Raw genomic sequence first — 24,343 nt, forward strand, 5'->3', positions numbered from 1 at the left:
TTGTCACTGACTCTTTCACATTGATTGTACTGACATTGCCTAAGGACTTGGACAAACACATTAGTTGACTAAGTAAACAAAGCATACTCCCCCCTTTTTCTTCTTCTTCTTGTACCAATCTCATCTTATCCTCCAGGAGGAAAGATCTATTGGTAAACGAATTACATGACAAAAGTGATATTTATGCACTCAATAGTAGCTAGCATAGCCACCGTTCAGACACAAAATGCTCTCATATTGTAATGATGTTCCACGCACAAGTATGGAAATAATGAGAACAGGAAGAATATGCCAGCCATATGTTTTGAGTTTGAAGATGAAAATAGCAGTTGTTCACCAGGAAGGCATTGATGCTTGCCACATTTATCTGCAGTCAAAAACAGTGGATTTTTTTTTTTAAAAAAAGCAGGACAAACAATGGTTTGAGACTCATATTCAGCTTTGCACAGACTCTCAACAGAATGTAAAAGGGAAGGCTGCAGACCAGCCACTAAGCCTCGATGAACCAGAACATACATATTCTCCAAAGAGTTTCAAGTTAATGTGAGATCCCCAGAGGATTCTCGCCATCTGTGTAAATGAGGCCAGGAGAACTTCTGTATGACATTTGTAGGAACAGTTGGGAGACGTCCCATCTTAATTAATAAACAATTACCCACACACTGCTTTCATGCTTGCACTCCAAACGTTTCACACACAAAGGACAATAAAACGAGGCCATATGCTGATGGCTAATGGAATAGTTTCTGTGCTAATTAATAGATGTGCTATTTAACAATGGCTGGTGCCTATTGATTTATGTGAGGTGTCTCCAGCTTTGTGCAAACTTTCATACTAACACATTTGCCCCAGGTCGCATTGTTCATTTCTTGCATCTGCTGACCGTTCTTTCTTCTTTCACTTATACCTAGGTAAAGGTAAAGGGACCCCTGACCATTAGGTACAGTTGTGACCGACTCTGGGGTTGCTGTGCTCATCTCACGTTACTGGACGAGGGAGCCGGCGTACAGCTTCCAGGTCATGTGGCCAGCATGACAAAGCAGCTTCTGGCGAAACAGAGCAGCACACGGAAACACCATATGCCTTCCCGCTGCAGTGGTACCTATTTATCTACTTGCACTTTGACGTGATTTCGAACTGCTAGGTTGGCAGGAGCTAGGACCGAGCAACAGGAGCTCACCCTGTCGCGGGGATTCGAACCACCAACCTTTTGATCGGCAAGCCCTAGGCTCTGTGGTTTAACCCACAGCACCACCCGCGCTTATACCTAGACAGTCTTAAAAGCATAAATGCATGCTCTTGCCAGCATTGGCATGCACCACGGTCTAGAAGGGTCTGAGGCTGATAATTGCATAGATTAGATTGGGCTCTTTCTGCTGTAGGATGTGAGAGAATCTACAGCCTGTATCAACAGAGGGTGGTCTACTAGAGTGAATGAGGCACTGCCTACCAAACCCCAGCCTGCCCTCAGCCAGCCCCCAACTTCCTGCTGTCTTACAAACCACTCCATGGAGGTGGCACCAACTAACGCTTCCTCTTCTTCTGTCTTATGGTTGCCCTTGTAGGACACATCACAGAGGAGGAATTGGTTGGTGCTGCCTGCCATTGGTTCACCTACGGCTGCTTTTTCTGCCTTCTGCCTACTAGTCTCAATGGGGACCAGCCACTGCTGGCTGGAATACTTAATATTTGTGAAGCTCCTGGGTGTTTCTGCACGTGCATTCTTCACTCAAAAATGTTGCAGTTAAGATATGCAGCTGAAAAACAGGATTGTTTACGAGAACCCAGGTGCTGTGCGACAAATTATCCTACATGTAATGGATGCTTCACCAAGAGGTAATTTTCAGACAGAGCAGAAGTAATAGCCAGGAAGGAAGGGAGATATCTTGGTAGTAGCAATAATTATGGGGCTGATTCACTGGCAGAGATTCTAGCCAGTGATGTGAGCTAATGGCATCATGGCCTGTTGCTACTCCTACAGGCTTCCTCAGAAGTACAGGCAGGATTCACCAACCTTCCTTTATTCTTGAAGTCAGCTTCCTTCTACGTGCTATTCAAATTTTTGATGGGAACCCACTGCTTTGTGAATACCTTCCTGCACAGAATTACAATGAAGGCTCTTTAGAAATGCTGTTAGAAGTTAAAAGCCATAACTCACAGCAGTGGCTTCCAACATCATCTCACCTTGGAGAAAACGTAAGAAATTGATAAATAATTTCAGTATGAAAACAACATAAAACAGTCGTCCAATACCGCTCCCACCTTCAAGTGCAGGCAAATTTGCTACAGCCCAACTTCCCTAGGGAGAAGACTTGGATTGGTTTGACCCTGGGAAGAAGCCGAAGTAGGAAGGGGAAGAAGCCTGACTTTATAAGCTGGCTCCTCCCTAAACTCTTCACTTTTCTTTTCTTGTGGTGCCTTCTGTCCTCCTTTTTTCTATTTGGTGGCTGATTAAGAATTTTTGAGGAAGCCCCTTATTGGCAACTGGTCTCCTCTTTTTTGACTACTCTATACTGCTGGGAATCCTTGGAGTGGTGTTTTCAAATTATTTTATTTAGCTTTTAACAGGAAAGAGAAAAAAATAAGATCTGGTAGGGTAAGTGCAAACCACTCCATGGAGGTGGCACAATGGAGACATTTTTGCCTTAATGGCACTTTGTGGCCATCCTACCTTGGCTTTGGGAGTCCTTGGTGGTGTCTTTTAGGTTTGGCAAGTGCACCAGGGTGTGGGAACAACTTTAATTGGAAACGTTTCACAGTAGAAAAGATTGACCACTCCGATTTCCCCAGTGCCATAGTCCTCTGAATCAAACTCTCTGAAGCTGCTCTCTGAATAGGCTTGCATGTTGAGGACCCGAGACCACCACATTCCCAAGGATTGATTTAGACAATACACAGAATGTTGATCAAATAAGGCCACAACTTTATTGGATACAGATGTGTAGGTTGGGTCATAGGCACTGGGATACTGCAAATACCACTCCAGCCCTTCTGATGGAGAGTCTCTAAGGGTGAAACTAGCCAATAGGGGATGCCCTATGACCTATGTCAAATTGGAGCGTCCCTTAAGTGGTCCCTGTTGGAGGCGTGGTATGGCCCTAGCCCCCGCCTGGGTGTCAGACAAAAGCCACTCCTTCTGGATCCTTTTAACAGGATACCTGTGGAGGGGAAGGTGTAGGGCCAAGTGCCACCAAGTGCTTGTGGGAACACCCACAAGCTCCTGCTGCCATTGACCAATTTGGTGGCAGGCAGATGATCTAGCCTGCCATTTGCTGGTTCACGAGAGTGGCTCAGGGACCGCCTGCAAAGTCACGCACCTTAGAAGGCAAATAGACTTAATAGGACTTTCTCAAGTTGTGGAGGCCTTCATGGTGGTCTCATCATTGAGTGATGTCTGCAAGGCATGGGCAGATGGAAGAGCCTTCTCTCCAGCGACTCTGTATGCGGAGAGTAAGAGAGGGTGTTTGCAGGTGCCTGGCCAGGTGTGGGAGAAGGCATTCTGCATCAGGTAACATACTTTTTAGCCCTGCAAACCACCCCCTGACATGTTCCTATATTTTGCCCCTGCCCTTTATTTTGCCCAACCAAAGGTGGCAACCTTTTTTTTAATTACTATTCATAGATTTCCTGCATCATGTAGAATTTGGCTCTGAGATGTGGTTAGGTCTCTGTCCAGCTAAAAGGTTGCAAGATATGTTTCCTCCATACTTTTCCTGGAAATCCTCTTCCCCTCACTTCCAGTCTTTCTTTCTCTGGGGAGCTAAGAAAAAACACTTAACAAAATTGCTGCCTGGAGCTGTTCCACAAAACTTTGGCTTTTCTGTTATTATTTCTCATTGACCTTTCCTTATTCGTCACCCCACTTGTTCTGTTCCCACCTGAGCACTAGCAGACTTAGAAGTGACATACTTAGTTAGACATGGCTTCAAACTGGCATTTTTGGTCACTTGGATTCATAACTTATTAAAAACCTTTCTGCACGCAAACAGCAATAGCAGATACTCAAATAAAGAATGTTTGGGCCTATCTGTGGTGCAACTTTGGTTTTATTTCGTTGCAGTCTCTCTAGCAAAGCATTTAATTTGTGTCCTTCTGAAAAAGTTCTCCCTCTACTGACCTTGTTTTATTGGAAATGTTTATTGTAGTCTTAAAAGCCATTTGTTAAAATGAGGGTGGGGTTTTTTGTTTTTGTTTTTGGTTCTTTTTAATGGCTTCGTTGCCAGGATTTGAGGACACCAATTTTATCTATTTGCCCTGGGAACAGGGAAACTCTTGCTCAGATAAGAGGCTAGCATCTCTCAGTCTGTGCTTCCTCAAAGGTCTTAAACCTAACTCTGAAGTTCATTACATCCCCCTATAGTTTAGATGGAGGAAATTTTCATTCAGTCTGTGGTTTTGAGTAAACCAATCTAATTCTCCCTTTCCAGATTAATAGATGGGCCAGATTGCAGATGTCATTTGGACCACATACTTCTCCAAATTTTATGATGCCGTTCTCAGCCAGAATCAGACACATTTTGTGGAGAAACCCATATTTTAGAGTAAAAGGCAGATAGTTGAGATGCATTTTTGGTGCATTTCCCCCCCAATTGCAGAAAACAGGATGGAAAAAGCTCATGACCAAACTCAAGCAAAAACATGTTAAATTCTAAGGAGCATGGAGACTGAGCCCTATAATTCTCTGTGATTGTGTGGTCTGTGGTCCTGGAATGTGTAAGTAGTTCTTGGGGATGCATTTATGCACATATACCCCCATCATATTCAGCGTTCAAGGTGCATGTTGAGCAAGACAGTGCTATATATGAGCTCAAACATCACTCCTACATTATCTGATGCACACATCCTGTGCTCTAGGGCTGTGTGTAGATCTTCCTATCAATACGAAAGAGGTGAGGTTTTACTGAAGTTTGTCCATTCTTTTTTGGACATTTTACATATTCTAGAATCAAAGAGTTGGCAGAGACCTTAGACGTCTTCCAGTCCAACTCCCTGATGAGTGCAGGATGCAACAACAACACCCCTGACTGACAGTCATCCAACATCGGCGTAAACCTCCCACATAGAAGAGCCCATCTCTCCCATGAGTCAGCACATGAGTCAGCACCAGGGACGTGGGTGGCGCTGTGGTCTAAACTACCGAACTACTTGGGCTTGCCGATCAGAAGGTCAGCGGTTCGAATCCCCGAGATGGAAAGTGGGCTCCCGTTGCTCTGTCCCAGCTAATGCCAACCTAGCAGTTTGAAAGCATGCCAGTGCAAGTAGATAAATAGGTACCACTGCAACGGGAAGGTAAATGGTGTTTCTATGTGCTCTGGCTTCCATCACGGTGTCCTGTTGTGCCAGAAGCGGTTTAGTCATGCTGGCCCTTATACTGGATAGCTGCCTGTGGACAAACGCCAGTTCCATTGGTCTGGAAGCGAGATGAGTGCCACAACCCCATGGTCACCTTTGACTGGACTTAACCATCCATAGGTCCTTTACCTTTACCATTTTCTTTACTCACAACCTTCTTCTGACATTAGGAAATGTCTCTTTAACATTTAGCTGCAATCAGCTTACTTGCAAATTTTACAAACTGGTCATACTCCTGCCTTCTGGAGGAGCAAAGGGCAGTTCTCGTTTACATGCTGTGTGACAGCCCTTTAGACATTTGAATATCCTTATCATGTCTTCCTTTATATTGTCTTCTGCAGGCTGACCATGCTCACGGCAGCGTTTCCTTCTATTGGCTAACTAAAATTAGTTTCCACTCCCCCCCCCAATTCCTAAAGAGGCCATTTACTTTTATTACCACTCTTTAAAAAATCCCTTTTATCATGAGCACAGCATGTGAACCTTGCTGATATACTGTGAATTCATATCTCATCTCTTCTAAGGAAACAGATATTTCTCAAGGGTGACTAAAAAGATGACAAAAAAATATATGTGAGAAAATTCACAGCACCGGAAAGATGCCACTGAGGGCAGGCATTGTCACAACTCAGACAATTGAAGTTCATTTATGGGGGAAAGGATTATCAAAAACAACACACACACACACACACACACACACACACACACACACAAAACTCTCCTCCCTCACCCACTCATTAATAATGTGAGAGTTTTCTTCCTTCTTCCCCTTAGCTTTTATCATTCTTATTTTGGAGTTTTAAAAGCATGCAAGGCTCGGGGTCAATCAAACTGGTATGAAAAATCATGATTTCCATGTTTTGTTCCTGTGGAATGTTTGGCCTTCTATTATACAGTATTGGCAGACATTTGCCTAATGATTCTCCAGCCTCTGTGTAACGTATTAGTGTAATGTATTAGTTAGCTGTCCCACCACAGCTTGGCTCGAAGTGAAATCACTGTGTGAGGTTTTCTTTTCTGACAAAATAATCTGAGGAGATTTGAAGGAAGAGAGAGCTATTTCAGCCAAGGCCAGTACATTTCACTGACCATGGCTGCCACTAACACAAAATCCAGTTAACATTTCTCTCCAGGAAACAAAAAATGAGGAGCATTCAGTAAGACTTTAAAAAAGGTAAAGGGACCCCTGACCATCAGGTCCAGTCATGACCGACTCTAGGGTTGCGGCACTCATCTCGCATTATTGGCCAAGGGAACCAGCGTACAGCTTCTAGGTCATGTGACCAGCATGACTAAGCTGCTTCTGGTGAACAAGAGCAGCGCACGGAAACGCCGTTTACCTTCCCACTGTAGCGGTACCTATTTATCTACTTGCACTTTGACATGCTTTTGAACTGCTAGGTTGGCAGGAGCAGGGACCAAGCAACGGGAGCTCACCCTGTTGTGGGGATTCGAACCGCCAACCTTCTGATTGGCAAGCCCTAGGCTCTATGGTTTAACCCACAGCGCCACCCGCGTTCCTCAGTAAGACTTATGTCAACCTAAAAGAGCATCCAGATTGTGTGATATGGGAATAGGGTTGTAACTTGGTGTCAATTTCCACCCTGATATGAATTGCTTAAAGAAAGGTCTTTCTCCTTTGCATTCCACATAGCAAACCATGATTTGATTTGTTGTTGCTGTTGTGTGTGTTTTTCAATGGCATATCTTCATGTAGTTAATCTTGTCATGTTTTTATTTTGCATTAGCTTTAGAGGCGGATATGCCTCCACATTTCAGGAGTTCTAGGGTGGTGGACAGCAGTGTTACCCTATTCACTCAAGTCTAATGCGCCATCAAATCTAATGTGCACGTCGGTTTTCAGAACCTTGAAACAAAACAAAAAAGTATTTGTCGGCGAATGATTTGTGCCATCAAATCTAATGCGCACCTTAATTTTTGCAATGTAATTTAGCCAAAAAAAAAAAAAAAAAAAGGTGAGCATGGGTAAGTACGGTATTTTTTATAGAAAAACAGGTGCTGGAACTCACCATGAATGCCTCCATTGTTTTCTTATGATGGCAAGGGTGCCCACCAGAGAGGTGCCGGTACTGAGTTTCAGTGAGTTCCTGCTGAAAAAAAAGCCCTGGTCGAAGGAAGCCTGAGGCTCAGACAGGAACAAGGAGCTAACTTCATGAACTGGCATGGTGAGAAAGAAGCCGGAAGGCTCTGCAGGCTGGGAATTCATCTTTGCCCTGGCCATGGGGCCAAGCACCACTTTTGGTCATTTGGCCCCATGCCCAGGGGTACACCCTCTGATTCCTGCCGCCATTGGCCAATATGGCAGCAGGAGGATGATCCGACCTGAAATAGGGTGATTGACAGCGGAGGCCTGGGGCCTGCCCGCAATGCCACCTGCCCAAGAAGGGGCAAACGGACTTACTCCCAGATAAGAAAGTATAGGATTGCAGCCTAGAATATTAAGTTTTGTTTTAAAAGCCATCAGGTTATTTGTGGCTGCCATAGACTATTAAGGCTTCCCCTCCAGAACATCAATAAGGGTATTTGTAGAAGGACAGCTTCAATGTTCTTATTTGCTTTATTCATTATTTGCTTATTAAACTTATATTCCAACCTTCTCTTCAAAGTTGCCCAGGACTGCCACTCTGTAATCCCTATGACATGAGTCTCAAGAGCGGAGGCTCTGAGGAGAACTTCGTTGGAGGTAACCCATACCCAGGGGGGGGGTAGCAAGGGGGGAGTGGAGGGGTCTGCCCACTCCCAGCTCCATCTTTGGGGGGTGGGGCAGCATGAGCGGCGGTGCCGGCACCCCGCTACGTAGCGTGCATGTGCAGCGTCGCACGTATGCACTACGTACGTCGTACGTCGTACGTGGCATCACATATGTCATATGAAGCGACGCTGCGCATGTGCGCTACGTAGCGACGCCCCGCCCCCGGGTGCACGCCATATTTGCTGCTCTGAGTGCCCGAGCGGCTTCCTACACCAGTGCCCATACCTATTGTTATTCATCAATTTATATACTAGTTCATGCCAAATTAGACTTCTAAATAGCCTGCAAGGTATACAGACCAGTTACATTTTTTTTTAAAAAAAAATATAAACATCCACAATCAAAATAGACAATAAAACAACCCATTAAAACAACACAGCAATTAAAATATTAATGTATAAATAAATACTTGTTGACTGCTGAGTTATAAATAACTCCTGCCACCCTCCAAGGATTGAAATTCTCTTCTCTTCCCCTGAAAATATACTAATATTTTTTAGCAAGTAGAAAGCATCCACATTTCATTCTCAGTGCATTGGGCAGGTCACAAGTGTACATCAAGACTGAATACCTGTCATGGCTAGTGGTCTGGAGGAACGCTGGTAGCTGAACCAAGAAGCAGTCAGTCAAGTGAGCAGGTGGACAAGCAAGGACAGTCCAGGAATAGCTCAGTGTACGCTAGAGCAATAAGTTGCTCACATGAAGCAGCCATAGTCAGCAGTCTTAGATGGCCACATGGAATCATATTGGTAGCTTGTTTTCACCTGACCACTGCTCAGGTAATAGCTGCAATATCTCCCATGGGTCTTCTGCAGAGATGGTTCTGATGCATAGCAGAGAACAGGTCTGAGCCATTGCCTTTTTTTAAAGCTAGGTTTGTAGTTGAAGGATTTCATTGCCCATGGGTCACAACAAGACAGAAGCTTGGGGATTTTGTTTTGTCTGCATCTCTAAGTGAGCTGAGTCACACTCCCTGGACTAATTTGCAGTTCAGAATGTAGCTGCCCTTTGCTTTTGCACGTATTTGGATCTCAATTTTTTTAAAATATAGAAAAATATAGAGTGAGTTTGGGGTATAAAATGTGTACAAAAAAGCACATTTTAAGATAAAACACATATACAAATAAAGCAAAGGACTCAGCTACATTTGTCAAAAAAAAAAGTGCTTTGAATGGATTATGAACATGCAACACCAGTTGGCGGTGGTATTCTATGCAATTTTCCATAGCGTTTTTCTTTTCTTTTGTTATAACGATTTAATTTCTGACTTATTATAGTGTGTTTTTCCCACTATGTGTAGATCCACCCTACAATGCTTTTTTAAATGGCAGGTTGATGCAGAAATTGGATGGGACAAATTTAAATGAGCACATGGCAAACTTAAATAGGCTGGATCTGCCCATCTTTCATCAAACAACCTTTGGTGCCTTGACAATTGCATCTACCTAGACAGTTTCCAGGTGGGAGCCACAGAACGACAATGCCAGCCAGTATTAATTCGCCTGCTTGTTTAGACATATAGAATCTAAGAGTGTACTTTGAAAAACAAAAACAAAACCTCTGCAAAGACTTAAGGGGCTATGAGAGCTACAGGGGGAAAAAGACAACCTATTATAGGGCCTCAATTAAAGGGATTTAAAGGGACAATGTGGGATGTGTTGCTGTAATGAGAGAGTTGTTCGCATCACAATAATCTTCAGAGAAGATAGGGTGGGAACACTAACAAGGGAACTGAACGATGTGAAAATAAACTACTTCACAGCATGCTGCTGGCAAAGATTAATATATGAGCCAGGTAAGCTATGTTATAATACCCAGCACTTAAAATCTTCTCAAATGCTTTGAAAACATCACCTACATGTCACTGTTACCTAGATGAAGTGTCGGCTCCTCTTCCTGTTTTACTCATGGTGAACTGGAAAGCAGCTGAAAGGGTGCTAGAAAGTGGGCAAATATTTTGCGCTCCCCCTTGCAACACATTTACTGCATGCGTGTTGCATGTCAAGGCCCCGTGCCCTCCCCCATTTGTTGAATAATAACACATGGACACCAGTACTTTTGGTTAATGGGATAATTAAGGTCACAACTTTATTGGTTACAGAATGTGTGTGGTATTGGCTTAAAGTTAAAGGGACCCCTGACCATTAGGTCCAGTCGCGGACAACTCTGGGGTTGTGGCGCTCATCTCGCTTTACTGGCCAAGGGAGCTGGTATACAGCTTCCGGGTCATGTGGCCAGCATGACTAAGCCGCTTCTGGCGAAGCAGAGCAGCGCACGGAAATGCTGTTTACCTTCCTGCTGTAGCGGTACTGTACTTATTTATCTACTTGCACTTTGACGTGCTTTCGAACTGCTAGGTTTGAAATACCTGCTTAGGTATTGGTGTTGAACCAACTATATTGAACTACTGTATATTGATCCGACTATATCCGATTCCTGCCAGCCATGCAGTAAGGGTCAACCACCAGTAGGGGGAGCCCTGCTGATATACAACTGAGAGCTCCCCCAGGGTTCCTGATGGGGTCATGGCATGGCCCTAGCCCATACCCGAGCTTCGGACAAGATCCATACTCCCCGGATCTCTTTAACACAAATATTTTGCGCTCCCCCTTGCAACATGTTGACTATATTTGTGTTCTCACTGCATTGCCACCTCCCTTCTTCCTCTCACTATCTTACTACTCTACCTCTCCTGCAGCATCACCCTTTCAGAAGGGCCAGTCCCACCCTGCCCGAGGCAAGGTGAGGCAACCGCCTCAGATGCCAGGATCCACAGGACCTGCAGATCCAGTCTCAAAGGAATTCATTGCCTGCTTCTGCTGCCGCCACAGGCATAGCAACAGTTGCAGCACACTCCTCATATTTGGTAGAGGTAGTTAGGGATGCGTACATCTGTAAGTATTGCCTTCCTTCAGTATCTCATTTCCCCCCCAATCTTAAGTTTAATTCTCTGCAATCATTTGTGATTTACTTTTTATTCTTACAGTACTTCTGACAATACACCAGCATTTTAGTTTGAATTCCTCCTAATACACACCTTTTTGCAAAGCAATTTCCTGTGATGTAATGCATTTTTGCATCCTATTTTCACCACTTTGTATGTTTTTCAGGCACACTGTACAGTAGTATATGTATTTTTTCTACATGTTACTGGGCTGGAGAACAGTTGGAGAATTGTGTTTTGGTTTGCATCTTGTTTCAGAAAGTGCAAATGAGGTTGAGTCACCTTTAAATGTGAATGGAATTGAATTTCTCCTCCATTGCTAATGGTAGCCCACCAGACACTTCCAAAGTAGGCTTACTGGCTGGGGGGCGAAACAAGTTTTACTGCCCTCAGCCAGTGCCATCTGCATTCACTGGTGGGTACAGTTCTATAGCTTGGCGCCTTCCCAGCGCCCTCCAGCGCCCGGCGCTGTGGTTCTCCGCACCACTAGCCTCTATGGCTAGGACGGGCCTGTGGCCACATGACCCAGAAGGTGCCTGCGGACAAACACCGGCTCTCTCGGCCTATAGAGCAAGATGAGCGCGCAACCCCAGAGTCATCTACGGCTGGACCTAACAGTCAGGGGTACCTTTACCTTTACCTTTTTACCTTGCCTAATATCACAGTTTTCAGCCTTCCATGGTTTCACATGTACACACAGAGGGTTGCAAGCAGACAGAAATGTTTCATGTTTACCTGGGCAATTTATAGTTTGGATGCTCAAGATTCATGCCACAGAAACAGGACTTCTATTTTTTGTAACCTCTAAAATTCGTTGTCTAATTGGATGTTCACAGCATTCAGGACAGGAATATCATTTACAACCTGACAATCCTTTAAGGGAATTTGAGATTTTAACTTTAACCTTTACAACATTGTTATGATTTATGCATTACTGCATCTTGCTAAAGGTTAAAAGCAAAGCACAATCATACACAGCACCATGGGAATATTCTACATTTCATCATGTCACTCCCCTTTCTTTTCAACCAGATTAGTTTGTGTGTGTGTGGGGGGGGGTGTTTGCAAGTAAGTACTATGGAGTTCAGTGAGACCTGCTTCCAGGTAATAGATTTAATTATATATTCAAGATTCCCAACATATTTCCACCAAATGGAAACATCCACCATGTTAATGTCACCCCCAACCTCACACCCATCTTTCAAGTCCCCCCACTATTATAGTGACACTATACAAATTCAAATGAAAGAGCGCGTTCTCCAATTAGGGAGAGCGTGGATTGCGGAAGGGTTAAAAGACATCTCCTGGGTTGGGGGTGGTGTTGGGTGAGAGGGAGTGAGTGTGATAGGACCATCCTGGGTTGCTGGGGTAAAAAGCATGTAGCGAATTTTGATTGACAGGAAGTGACCCTTAAAACCTCAGCGTCCAGCAGTTAGTTTCACTTTTGCAAGTGCTTCGGATCTCCCTCCCACCCACCACCTTTTTCTAATGGTTTAGCCTGACATTGCTTTGCCTTTTATGGGGTCACTTGCTTTGCAAGGGCCCAGTAGGAATTTTGCCATTTGGCTGATTGGCTGTTGCCATTGGTTTTTGCCTACTGCTTAGCAAATCGTCACAACTTGTTAGGTTGGCGGTTAGGCATTGGTTAATAATTCTGGTTGGTGGAGGGGTTTGGCAGGGAGGTGCCTTCCCCTCATTAAAATGTTGCTCCACATAGAAGTATTCCATTAAAGGAATCCTGGGGCTCCGGGGCTCTAGTCCATACACCCCTGCAATGGATGGGGCTGGGGCCATTACAGAGCACGAGCCTTGGGGAGCATTTCTGGCTGAGGGGAGAGTGCCTGGACACAGCTACCTCCTCTCCCATGGGGTGTTTACTTGACTTCCCTAGACGGCTAGGGAAGTCACAGCTGATCTGTCCCAGGCGGGGGACAGATGGATTAACCAATGCCTAAGCCAACACTCACATTTAATTGTATTGAAATAAAGTTGTGGCCAAATTAATGCCAAAATCCAAACTAAAATTCCGTGTGTGGTGTGAGTTATTTAGGGGGGATGTCTGGCAACCTCGTCACACAATAATTGCTTCTTCATTTTAAACATTTCTCAAGGCATTTGTAGTGTCTTGCAGTAACGTGTTTTCTTGGTAAGTTCTAATGGGTGGCATTTGGTATCCCACAATATTTGTACTGTGCCCAAGGAATTTAAATGTTCGGCTGTTACGAAGGCAGCTAAAACTGTTCTCTTGCAGTCTTGGGCAGGTGTGGGAAACTTTTGGTGCTGTTGAACCAGAGCTCCCATCATTGCTTACGACTGACTTTTCTTTTGGGGACTGTTGGGAGTTGGAGTTCAGCAACTTCTGGAGCAGAGTATTTGAGGTTTGCAAAAGTACACACATGCACACCCAGAGAAAGCTTTAGGGGGAATAAGGCTGCAAATCAGCCTAGGGAGGAGTGACCATGCTCTGTGAGGCCATTTAGTTTTTCGTTCTCTGTGTGTGAAATGGAGAGCCAGGCAAGAGGGGTAGTCAAATTGGAATGGCTGGAATCCTTAACAGGAAACATTGCATGCTACAGCATTTCATTGTCGATCCCAATGGTAAAGGACGATCTTATCCTTACGACAATTATATTGACTGTTCCCTGCTATGAGACAAGCTTTGGGCTCTCATGCTACTAAACGATCTCCCAACTTCTTATTTTTTTGCTTTCCCTTTGAAGAAACACTACCGACTCCCAGAGTCATTCTTTTTTCCCCCCGACGTGCGAGAGCCCGTGTGTAGCGGAGTAAATCAAAGCACAAGGTAAGTCCTCCAAGTAAGTTAAAAAGAATAAGGAAAAGCAATGTTCTACTATGGTACAGTGAGCAAGCAGCCTCAATGTACAGCCCAGACATCTATCAGACAATGTCTGGTTCTGATTGGGTGGTCAGAGCTCCCACTGCTTGACTCTAGGAGTGTGTTATTACAGAAACACCGACTTTGGTCGAGCTCAGTGTCTCAGAGATCTCTATATAATGGTTTTGTGCATAGAAAATACACATCTTGATGTGGCTACTGCAGCGGGAGGCCATTATCCCGTTGTAGCGCTTCGACATTGTCTTTCATACCCTGGCAGTCCCCTGAGTGACAAACGTTTGCTGAGTTTAAAAGAGACTCTCTTAGGTCGCATGAAGTATCAAGAGAAGAGGGGGAACTGCAGCGAATGTCTTTCTCAATCCACAGTGCATTTGTTCTTAGATTTAAATGGTCTCCGGGAGAATCCTTTTTAGAAAAGCAAGTCACTCTTTCAGTACCGATTCATGCAGCAGGGCTGGAATGCAAAACCAGGCTTTCACATAGACACTTTTTCAGCTGTTTCAGACCACAACCTCTTATTTCCAGTAGCGTAATGGCAAATTCAGATGTGCAATGTTCCCCTCACGATAGTCACAATTATGACGCTTCCCAGCCAAACCCCCTTCTAAGATTATAAAACCATCTAGGCTTATACAATGATATTTTCATTCTGTAATTATAATTAAAGATGCATTGCAATGATCAGTGCAGATTTCCATACTCTTTCTTGTGCATATGCATGGGCCAATGATTTTGAGTGTGCCAGTGTTTTTCCCCCACAGTGACTTAAGTTGAAGTTATTCTCAGTGGGTATATATATATGCCGATTTCATTATTATAGGTGTGGGGGCTATAGGCCACTAAAGATAGGGACCCAGTTTTGACCCTGCTGTAGAAATAGTAATTTGTCTTCAATCCCCACCCACCCAATAAACACAAATCACTAAATATCTATTTAATAATTGTATTATTTATACCCCGCCCATCTGGCTGGGTTTCCCCAGCCACTCTGGGTGGCTTACAGCATATATAAAAACATAATAAAATATTAAGCATTAAAACTTCACGATACAGGGCTGCCTTCAGATATCTTCAAAAAGTTGTGTAGTTTTTTCTATCTCCTTGACATCTGAAGGGAGGGTGTTCCACAGGGTGGGTGCCAATACAGAGAAGGCCCTCGGCCTGGTTCCCTGTAACTTTCCTTCTCGCAGTGAGGGAACCAGCAGAAGCCTTTAAAGCAGGGGTTGGCAAGGCTTACCTTGCCTGGGCCGGTTCACTGCCACGGAGCATCCTCTGTGGGGCGGATTGCAGGCATGCGTAACCGCACGCGCCCAGGATTTCAGACATCTGCACAGATGCGATTTCCGGCACTGCAAAAGCGAGTCCCCGCACCGCACTGCGCTGGTTTAGCGCAGTGCACGGGGACTCGCCAAGTGGGCTGCTCGGTTTGGGAGCAGCTCATGGGCCAGGAAAATGACCCCCGTGGGCCGCTTGTAGCCCATGGGACTTAGCTTGTCGACTACTGCTTTAAAGGCACTTCAGTTGTTTGTCCACTACTTTTGGCTTCATTTTCATAATGCCAAAATACGCATTTTCCCCAAATGAGAATGTACCTTGTTTATTATTTGAAACTGAAGACATAGCTGCCAAGTTCTCCCTTTTTTTAAAAGGGAAATTCCATTATGCTGAATAGGCTTCCTCGCGAGAAAAGGGAAAACTTGGCAGCTATGACTGAAGATTGGACCGGAAAATTCTTGATTGCAAGCGTCATTCAGCTATTAGCTATTATCCTCTTCCCCCAGTAATTCAACAATGGCTGGGGTGCAATTGCTTCTGATGATTACTCCAACAGCGAAAAGAAAGAAATTAGGTGCATTGTAGTCTTTAGCGGATCAGCCCCTTTCTGAGTTGATTCCATACCTTAATAGATACTTACCTTGTATTATAAATTACCCTGGAGTTAAGCAAACAGATTCACTCCGCGTTAAAACATGGTGAAGCTTTCTGCCTGCTGTTTCTCATGCACCTGGAAAAACCAGCGAGGCACTTCAGATTTGATTAGCATTATCCAGCTCTAAAAGAGCAGCAGCCTGCCTTCCCTTTAGGTATGGCTTGTTTTAGCCATGATACTTCTCCTATTTAAGCATAATATTCGGTGATTAAAACACCAATTTTAAAAAGAATTTTCATGCAGATTTTTTTGGGGCGTCTTAATGCAGAAGCAGGGACGCGGGTGGGACTGTGGTCTAAACCACAGAGCCTAGGGCTTGCCAATTAGAAGGTCAGTGGTTCGAATCCCTGCGACGGAGTGAGCTCCCATTGCTCGGTCCCAGCTCCTGCCCACCTAGCAGTTCAAAAGCATGTCAAAGTGCAAGTAGATAAATAGGTACCGCTCCGGCGGGAAGGTAAACAGCATTTGGTGCACTGCTCTGGTTGGCCAGAAGCGCCTTTGTCATGCTGGCCACATGACCCGGAAGCTGTCTGTGGACAAACGCCAGCTCCCTCGACCAATAAAGCGAGATGAGCGCCACAACCCCAGAGTCGTCCACGACTGGACTTAACTGTCAGGGAACCTTTACCTTTAATGCAGAAACAGAATGGAACAAACATAGCTACCCCTGATTTAGGTATACAAAAAAAAACAGGCCTCCAATGGCTGGGATTACCGGGGGGGGGGGAGTAGGATATTTAACCCTTTGGTGGCAATTCTGAATGTACTGTCTCTATACAGTCAAACCTCTACTTACCACCGCCTCTTCTTACGGTCGTTCCAAGTCACGACTGCAGCAAACCTGGAAGTAAACGGAGGGTTTGCCACTGTTCGCGCATGTGCAGAAGTGGCGATAGCTGTTCGCGCATGCGCAGAAATGGGCAATCGCCGCCCGTGCATGCGCACAATGGCGCCTCTCCCAGCAATCCATTCTGACATCCAGATGGACATCTGGAACAGATTATGGTCACAAATAGGGGTTCCACTGTAGTTGAATGGCTGTCATTCACACTTGTGCAGAAATTATGCATTTGAGGACATTTGCCCCCCCCCACTTATGCTCAGTACTTTAACTGAAACAGCTAAATTGTGCCCCCTCCCACTAGTGCGCCATGAAGACAGCAACACATTACACAGAACCCCCAGTAGACAAACATGAGGCAAAGGGGAGGAGAATGCAATTATGATCCGAAAGAGAAAGACAGAATTTGATTAGCCTGAGTTATAAATAGCAATTTAAAACCACAGGGTAAGATCAATTCCGTTAAGTGGCAATTTCTCTGTATTATGTTTATTTTCCCTCTATTCATCATCAAATGTCTTCCAGTTTTAGTACTTTTAAAGAAAAAGGAGGGGCCATTGTTCTTTGCTTTGTAAAGAGCTCATTCCTTTTGGCTGCAAACAGTGTGGTTTTCTAAAAGGAAGGCTAAATTATGAGCATGGGGAAATTCCTCGCTATAACCCGTGCAAGTAACAGCAGTCCTATAAATTAATCTAGCCAAGACTAGAAGCAGGGGTCACCAACACAATACCCACATGAGACGTAACCAGCTGTACTCTTGCATAAATAAAACACATTATTCACTGTATCATATTATAGATTTCAACAGAAATAAATCATAAAATACAACGGAAAAAGCATAAGAGTCAGTAGATCAGTTCACACTCTAATCAGTTCATGGATCAGGTCCAAACATATGCTACTGTCTATTCCACCTGTGTCTGTTCATCAGGTCCACGTAATTCACAAGAAGAGTTGTTATAATTCCACAGAATACTTTCACAAAGTCCAAGACAAGGATTTCTGGAATATTAACCTTGTTTCGCCATCCTGGGCTTCATTAGTAGTACAAGTGATGTAGCAGCAGCCAGGGCCAGCACGTCCATTAAGGTGAACTAGGGCGCCAAAATGGAGAGGGCACTGGCCAGCCTGCCCGCCTCCCGCCGCCTCCCAGTGCTGCCTGGGGCAGCCTCCACTGAGCTTTTCAGCTGTTGAGCGGCTTCAGGCCGCTTTCCGGAGGAGTGCGGGGAGCGCAAGCCTGGAGCCGCCGCGCCTCCGGAGAGCTGCCTGAAGCCACTGAGTTCGGTGCCCCTTCCGCGCCCCTGATGGCCAGGCACCCTGGTGCCTTGTGCCACCCAGCCCGGGCCTAGGGACAGCCCTGGAGGCGCCCTCTCCGCTCGCTCGAGCCGGGCCTACCCCTCCAGCAGCTAGTGCGCCGAGATCAGGCTCCAGAGGAAGCAGGGGAAGGCCGCGCCAGAAACAGGGAAGACTGCTAGCCGACAAGTTAAAGAGACTGCTTTTTACCCCTTCCCCTCACCAACAACCAAGGAACTCTCTTTTTATTTTATTTTTATTTTTTCTGCTTTTTATTTTTTTCTATTTTTTATTTCTGGGGAATTGGTGTGTGTGTGTGTGTGTGTGTGTGTGTGTGTGTGTGTGTGTGTGTGTGCCAGAAGGTGATCTCGCCTAGGGTGCAAAAATCCCTAGCACCGGCCCTGGCCGCAGCTACTACTATGCCATAGATCTACTATCTTTCTTACATCACATATGCACATGGTCTACTGTTGAAGCCCAGGACAGCAAAGCAAGGTTAATATTCCTGTTTGTGGTATATGAATGCACACCAGGGGGCAGGGATGGTCAGCACAGCTCCTCTCCACATTTCACACTGATTCAATATACAGTGGGACCTTGGTTCTCAAATGTAATCCGTTCCGGAAGTCCGTTCCAAAACCAAAGCGTTCCAAAACCAAGGCACGCTTTCCCGTAGAAAGTAATGCAAAATGGATTAATCCATTCCAGACCTTTTATAACAACCCCTAAAACAGCAGTTTAACATGAATTTTACTATCTAACGAGACCATTTATCCATAAAATGAAAGCAATAATCAATGTGCTGTACCATAAAATAAATAACACAGTATTGTAGATGATAAAAATACCCCCCCCCCTTACCTGCACCAATGATAGTCATTGTTTTGATTTGGGGTGTGTGGCTTTTATCCATTTTCGCAGTCACACAATCAATCAATCAATCAGTAGTTGAACTGGATTCCACACAGTCACAAAAACAAATTAACCGGAAAAGCCTCAAAAACAAAAAAACGCAAAATAAATAGCAAAAACAAAAGCGCCAAACTTAATCCATTCCAGAAGTCTGTTTGAATTCCGAAATGTTCGAAAACCAAGTCGCAGCTTCTGATTGGTGCAGGCGCCCTGGAAACAATAGCCAGCAACTGCATCGGATGCTTGGCTTCCAAAAAACATTCAAAAACTTACTTCCGGGTTTTCGGCATTTGGGAACCAAGGCATTTGAGTACCAAGGCATTTGAGAACCAAGGTACCACTGTATGTAAATCTGAAGAGAACTAGATAGAATTGTAACAGGCAAAACTCTTATTTCCATAGAACTGAAACGATAAGTCTCTTACACTTCTATTATAATACAAGGTAAAGCTGCGCTGGATCAGGTCTAAAACCCATACAGTTCAGCATCATGCTCTCCCAATGGGGAAGAACAGCAAGCAGGACCTCATGCCCTCCAACATTTCTCCGATGAAAACAGGGAGTCCTAAGGAAAAGCAGGATATTTTGTGATCAAATCAGAAACTGGAGCAGCTTCTGTAAATCCATCACTGTCCCTGGGGGGCCTGGGGCCTGAGTGTGGCAGCACTCTCTCTACTTAGTTTCCAACAACTGGTATTGAGAGACTTGCTGCTTGCAACAATGGAGGATGATCATAGAAATAGAAATGGGGGGGGGCACACAGAAATAGAGCATTTATTATTATTATGTAATGAGGCTTTTGACACACTCCCACTTCTCTGAGTTTCTTGTTTGGCTGTTTGGCTGTGTATCCACCATTTTAATTGGTAATGGCTTTAATTAGTCATTATTGATGTTGTTAATTACCTTGCAGCTCCTTAATGGACAGAAAGGTGGGCTACAAATACTGTATTATAAATAAATAAAGAGGCGCGGGGTTGACAATGTGAGAATAATGGCTTGCCCGAGGCTGCTTATGCGAGAGATGAGATTTGAACCACTAAGGTACACCACTACTTTTTGGGGGAATTGTGTAGAGTCAGCCTTTCGGATCAAGCGGCAGCTTGGAAGAGGGGTCAGAACTACCACCCACCACAACTTGTGTATCTACTGCTAAGGTAAAAGGTAAAGGACCCCTGGATGGTTAAGTCCAGTCAAAGGCGCTCATCTCACTTTCAGGCTGAGGGAGCCAGTATTTGTCCACAGACAGCTTTCCAGGTCATGTGGCCAACATGACTAAACCGCTTCTGGCACAACGGAACACCGTGATGGAAACCAGAGCGCACAGAAACACCATTTACCTTCCTGCCGCAGAGGTACCTATTCATCTACTTGCACTGGCGTGCTTTCGAACTGCTAGGTTAACACTGAGATCTAAACCACTGAGCTTCTTGGGCTTGCCGATTGGAAGGTTGGTGGCCTGAATCCGCATGATGGGGGTGAGCTCCTGTTGCTTTGTCCCAGCTCCTGCCAACCTAGCAGTTTGCTCTCCCAACAACCCTCACATATATCAAACATATCCACAGTGCCCCTGTGCCCACCACATTTTGTTGAACTACAATTCCCATCAGCCGCAGCTTAATAATCAGGGATGAAGGGAGTTGCAGTTCAACAGCATCTGGGGAGCACCACGTTGGCTATCCCTGCTCTAATAGACCGGGGGGGGGGGGAGAATAATTCAAGAGAATGGGGCTTTCTTCTTGTTTTTCATAACCAAAGCATATTCCTGGCTGAAATAGGGCTATTGATTACAATCAGTACATCTTCTCATTACAAATTGAATTGATCCTTTCCCTTTATAGATCCAGCTGTGCAAACGTGCAGCCTAATCTTTTTTGCAAGTTTCAAAAGACAGCAACAGAACCACACCAAATGTCAGAACGCCATCCCAGAATAAACATTCATTTTAAAAGCACACTGTTTTAACGACCCTGTCGGTTGTTCCATTGTGGGAGACAGCAACAGTTGATTCGGGAAAAATCATTCTTGTGCATCCAAGAAAGAGTATACAAGATTTTACAACTGTTACCTGGGCATTGGTAATTGAAACGAAATAGCTTACTTTTAGAATTCGGAAGTGCCAGCATAGAGTGAGGTTCTGCTGTGCTTCGCTGAAAGCCTGTTTGATCATTGTGAAGAGTTGTGGCACACAAGGCGGCCATTGCATGACTGCTGGTCCAAATCTCAAAGGAAGGATAGTTAAGCACTGTTTTCTGTCTGCATAGTGTTGTGATTTGCCCCCACCTGAAAAGCTTAACAAAGCCAGAGCAATGGAGAACATAGGAATAGTATTGCGTGAGAGATCTCTCATGGGAAATGCTTGCACTATTGACTAGATAACCTTTCTTTTTTTCCATTGAAAGGAAGAGAAAAGAGAACTTCAGGTTGATCAAATTACCTGTAGATTACTAAAATAAATCTCATCAGGGGGCTCCTAATGACTCTAAGCAAGGGGAAGGAAAGGGAATTGTTCTAAATCATTAAGCAGTTCCCTTCACCATAAACATGCAAAACACAAATCAACAGTATTAAAAATAAATTAAAAAATCAGTACACAGTCCCCCAAAGCATAATCTCTACTTCCACACCATGCGGTTGCCATGCGGGTTTTCATTTTGCTTTTTACAAAGTTCTCAGTTCAAGCTAGTCAACAGTTACCATGGGGCTCAAATCACAGGTTCAATGTTTCTGGAGCCCTTTGATTTCTCTTTGGCCTCTCCTCTGTTTGTGGATCAGAGGCTCCAAACTCACACCCCAATCCCAAAACAGTCTCTGTAGTTGCACACATGTGGCTTCAAAACACAAGCCCATGCAATCATCCATTAGATTTTATCCCTTGCAGGGGATCAGAAGAGATTCAGGCATCGTACAGCCTAACCCCCAAACTCATAACAAGAATTTATCCCAGAATATGCATTTTTTAAATGCATTTTGATACACTTTCTGAACTTTAAAACATATTGCAAAATTCAGATAATTGTGTCCTGATCTGCAAATTAGGTCAATTCACTTGAAAATGCAGCTGGAATGAAATTCTTCTCCACCCTTACTTGAGTCCCCCCTCTCTTGAGAGAGTGAGAGATAAAAAGGCATGCCTTCATTCTGAAAATACTGTCAAAACTCTTTGAAAAAATATAAAATAGCTTAAGGTGCTTCTCTTTTACCACCATTCAGCTTTTACCAGTACTCCACACCTGCCCTCACCTTCTTGTTTTCTATGGTGCAGAATACATTTCTTTCTTTCTTTCCATTCCACATGTAGAGTTGTATCATCAATGGATCAACTGAAATCAATGGATCTTCAAGGGTCCAATGCCCTGCAATGCTGGGATCTCAGCTAAAGCATCCATGACAGATGATCACCCAACCTCTGCTTGAAAACTTCCAAGGAAAGAGAGTCCACATGTTCCTGAGGGAGTCTGTTCCACTGTTGAACAGCTCTTACCATCAGAATGTTCTTCCTGATGTTTAGTTGGAATCTCATTTCTTGTAACTTGAAGCCCTTGGTTCAAGTCCTTCTGGGTGAGGGTTTCCCTACAGACTTTACAGTGGTAAAATATAGGGAAACTGTTCATCAGGTGTGGGTGGGTGTGGGTGCACGCGCATTCATTTTAGACCTGGTAACAAGGGTGCAGAGCCCTACAATTCATCCTGCTGCTACTCCTGGGTGGTAAGGTTCCATACCTTCAAAAATGAAAAGGCAAGTGAGGGAGAAAGAAAAGAAGAGAAGTGAGATAGGAAAGGCAAGGAAGAGACAGCTGGCAACAGAGACAGAAAGAGCGGGGGGGAGGAGAGAGAGAAGCAGATGAGAAATGCATGCAAGACAGACGAGTGGTTCTCCTGTGAGACAGACAGAAACAGGTGAGGCACATGAAGGCAAGGAAGCAATGGGTGACATCAAGAGTGTTCATTGGAGATGGCAGGAAGGAACATGAAAGAGACAGGGAAGAAGGAAGATTTTCCTATAATCCACTATTTGAAAAATAATGCTTTCCTAGAGGGATCTTGTCTGGATCCAGAAACACACATCCTTCTGATCTTGCACTATTCTCAAAGCTTCAAACTAGAGGCTGAAAAAATATTTGTAAATCTGAGAGTATGGTGTGCTATGCAAAATTCAGCATGATACGTACTGATAACCCAACGAGCTCTGAGAGATTGTTATGTATTCAGTGAAATCATATTATTAATGGTTGGCATGGAAACCCACAAGGAAATCCAAAGGACTAGCTTGTAAAGCCTGCTCTCTGCCTGGGGTCACACTCTGATTATTACATTGAAACCAGTCCAATTGGAAACACAGTTCCTTGGCAGCTGGTATCACAGAAGCAGATTCACTTCTTGAAGTCTGCACTCTCTCCAATGCTTGACTGAGAAGCCAAGACAATGCATATTATCAAGTGATGTAAATTAATGCAATACTGGTATAGGCAAATTTTGCACTGAGTGACTGTATCGTCATATGGTAGGCCATCCTACCAACAATAAAAAAACTTGATCACTATTGGTTGAGGGCTATTGCCCTTATTCCTTGTTTCCAAGCATCTCAGAAGTATCTGGTTCACCACTGTTACAAAACAGAATGCTAGACTAGCTGATTATTTGGTCTTATCAAGTACAGGAATGTTATATGTCCCTGTAAGGGTCTGGATTCTGCAAGCCTTGATGTTTCCATTTTTGTGCATGGTAGTAAAAGCAAAATGGCACTGCAAGAAAATTCAGGGGGAAGTCACTTGTATGATGACATTGGCAAGTAATTTTGTGAAGAGCCCCAGTAGTATTTATTGGAGGGCCGTATACCAATTAATCCACTACTTCCTTGGGAACAAGTCCCATTGAGCTCAGTGGGGCCATTTCTGGGTAAACACATATAAGATTGCAATGTAAGGAAGGAATGAGCTTGGTCTTTGAAGCAATTCCATATTCCTATGTTTTTGTTAACAAAATTAGGGCTGTTGCTTACGTTCTGTGAGTGGTGCATGGGTGGGGCACATACAGATGGTCAGATCAATGCAGTAAGTACTCCATTCCAACCCAGGCATGTGCGAAGGGAAGACTATGAAAAGTATTTCCTTCCCATTCCATACTTTTACTGCTGTGGGACAACTACCTCATACTGCCCCTCCCATCTGGTCTACTTGGGCTGTGCACCTGATCCAGCTTGAATCCCAGATGTCAGAGTGAATCAGGCTGATTCAGCAGCCCCAGATCGCCCTGGGTTCGACTATGATACCTTATACCTGCGTGTCTTGGCCCAAAGAATGGCAGCGGGTTCACTTATAGCACTTACAAGGAAGGAAGTGATACTTCATTAAAGAAAATTAATGAGTCAGTGGCATGGAAAGACTCTTAGAAGGCAAATAGTTTGCAGGGATAGGTCTGATCTAGCAGTACAGGACAGA

This window comes from Zootoca vivipara, chromosome 15 (assembly GCF_965207765.1).
Source record: "Zootoca vivipara chromosome 15, rZooViv2.hap1.1, whole genome shotgun sequence".
Classification (NCBI taxonomy): domain Eukaryota; kingdom Metazoa; phylum Chordata; class Lepidosauria; order Squamata; family Lacertidae; genus Zootoca; species Zootoca vivipara.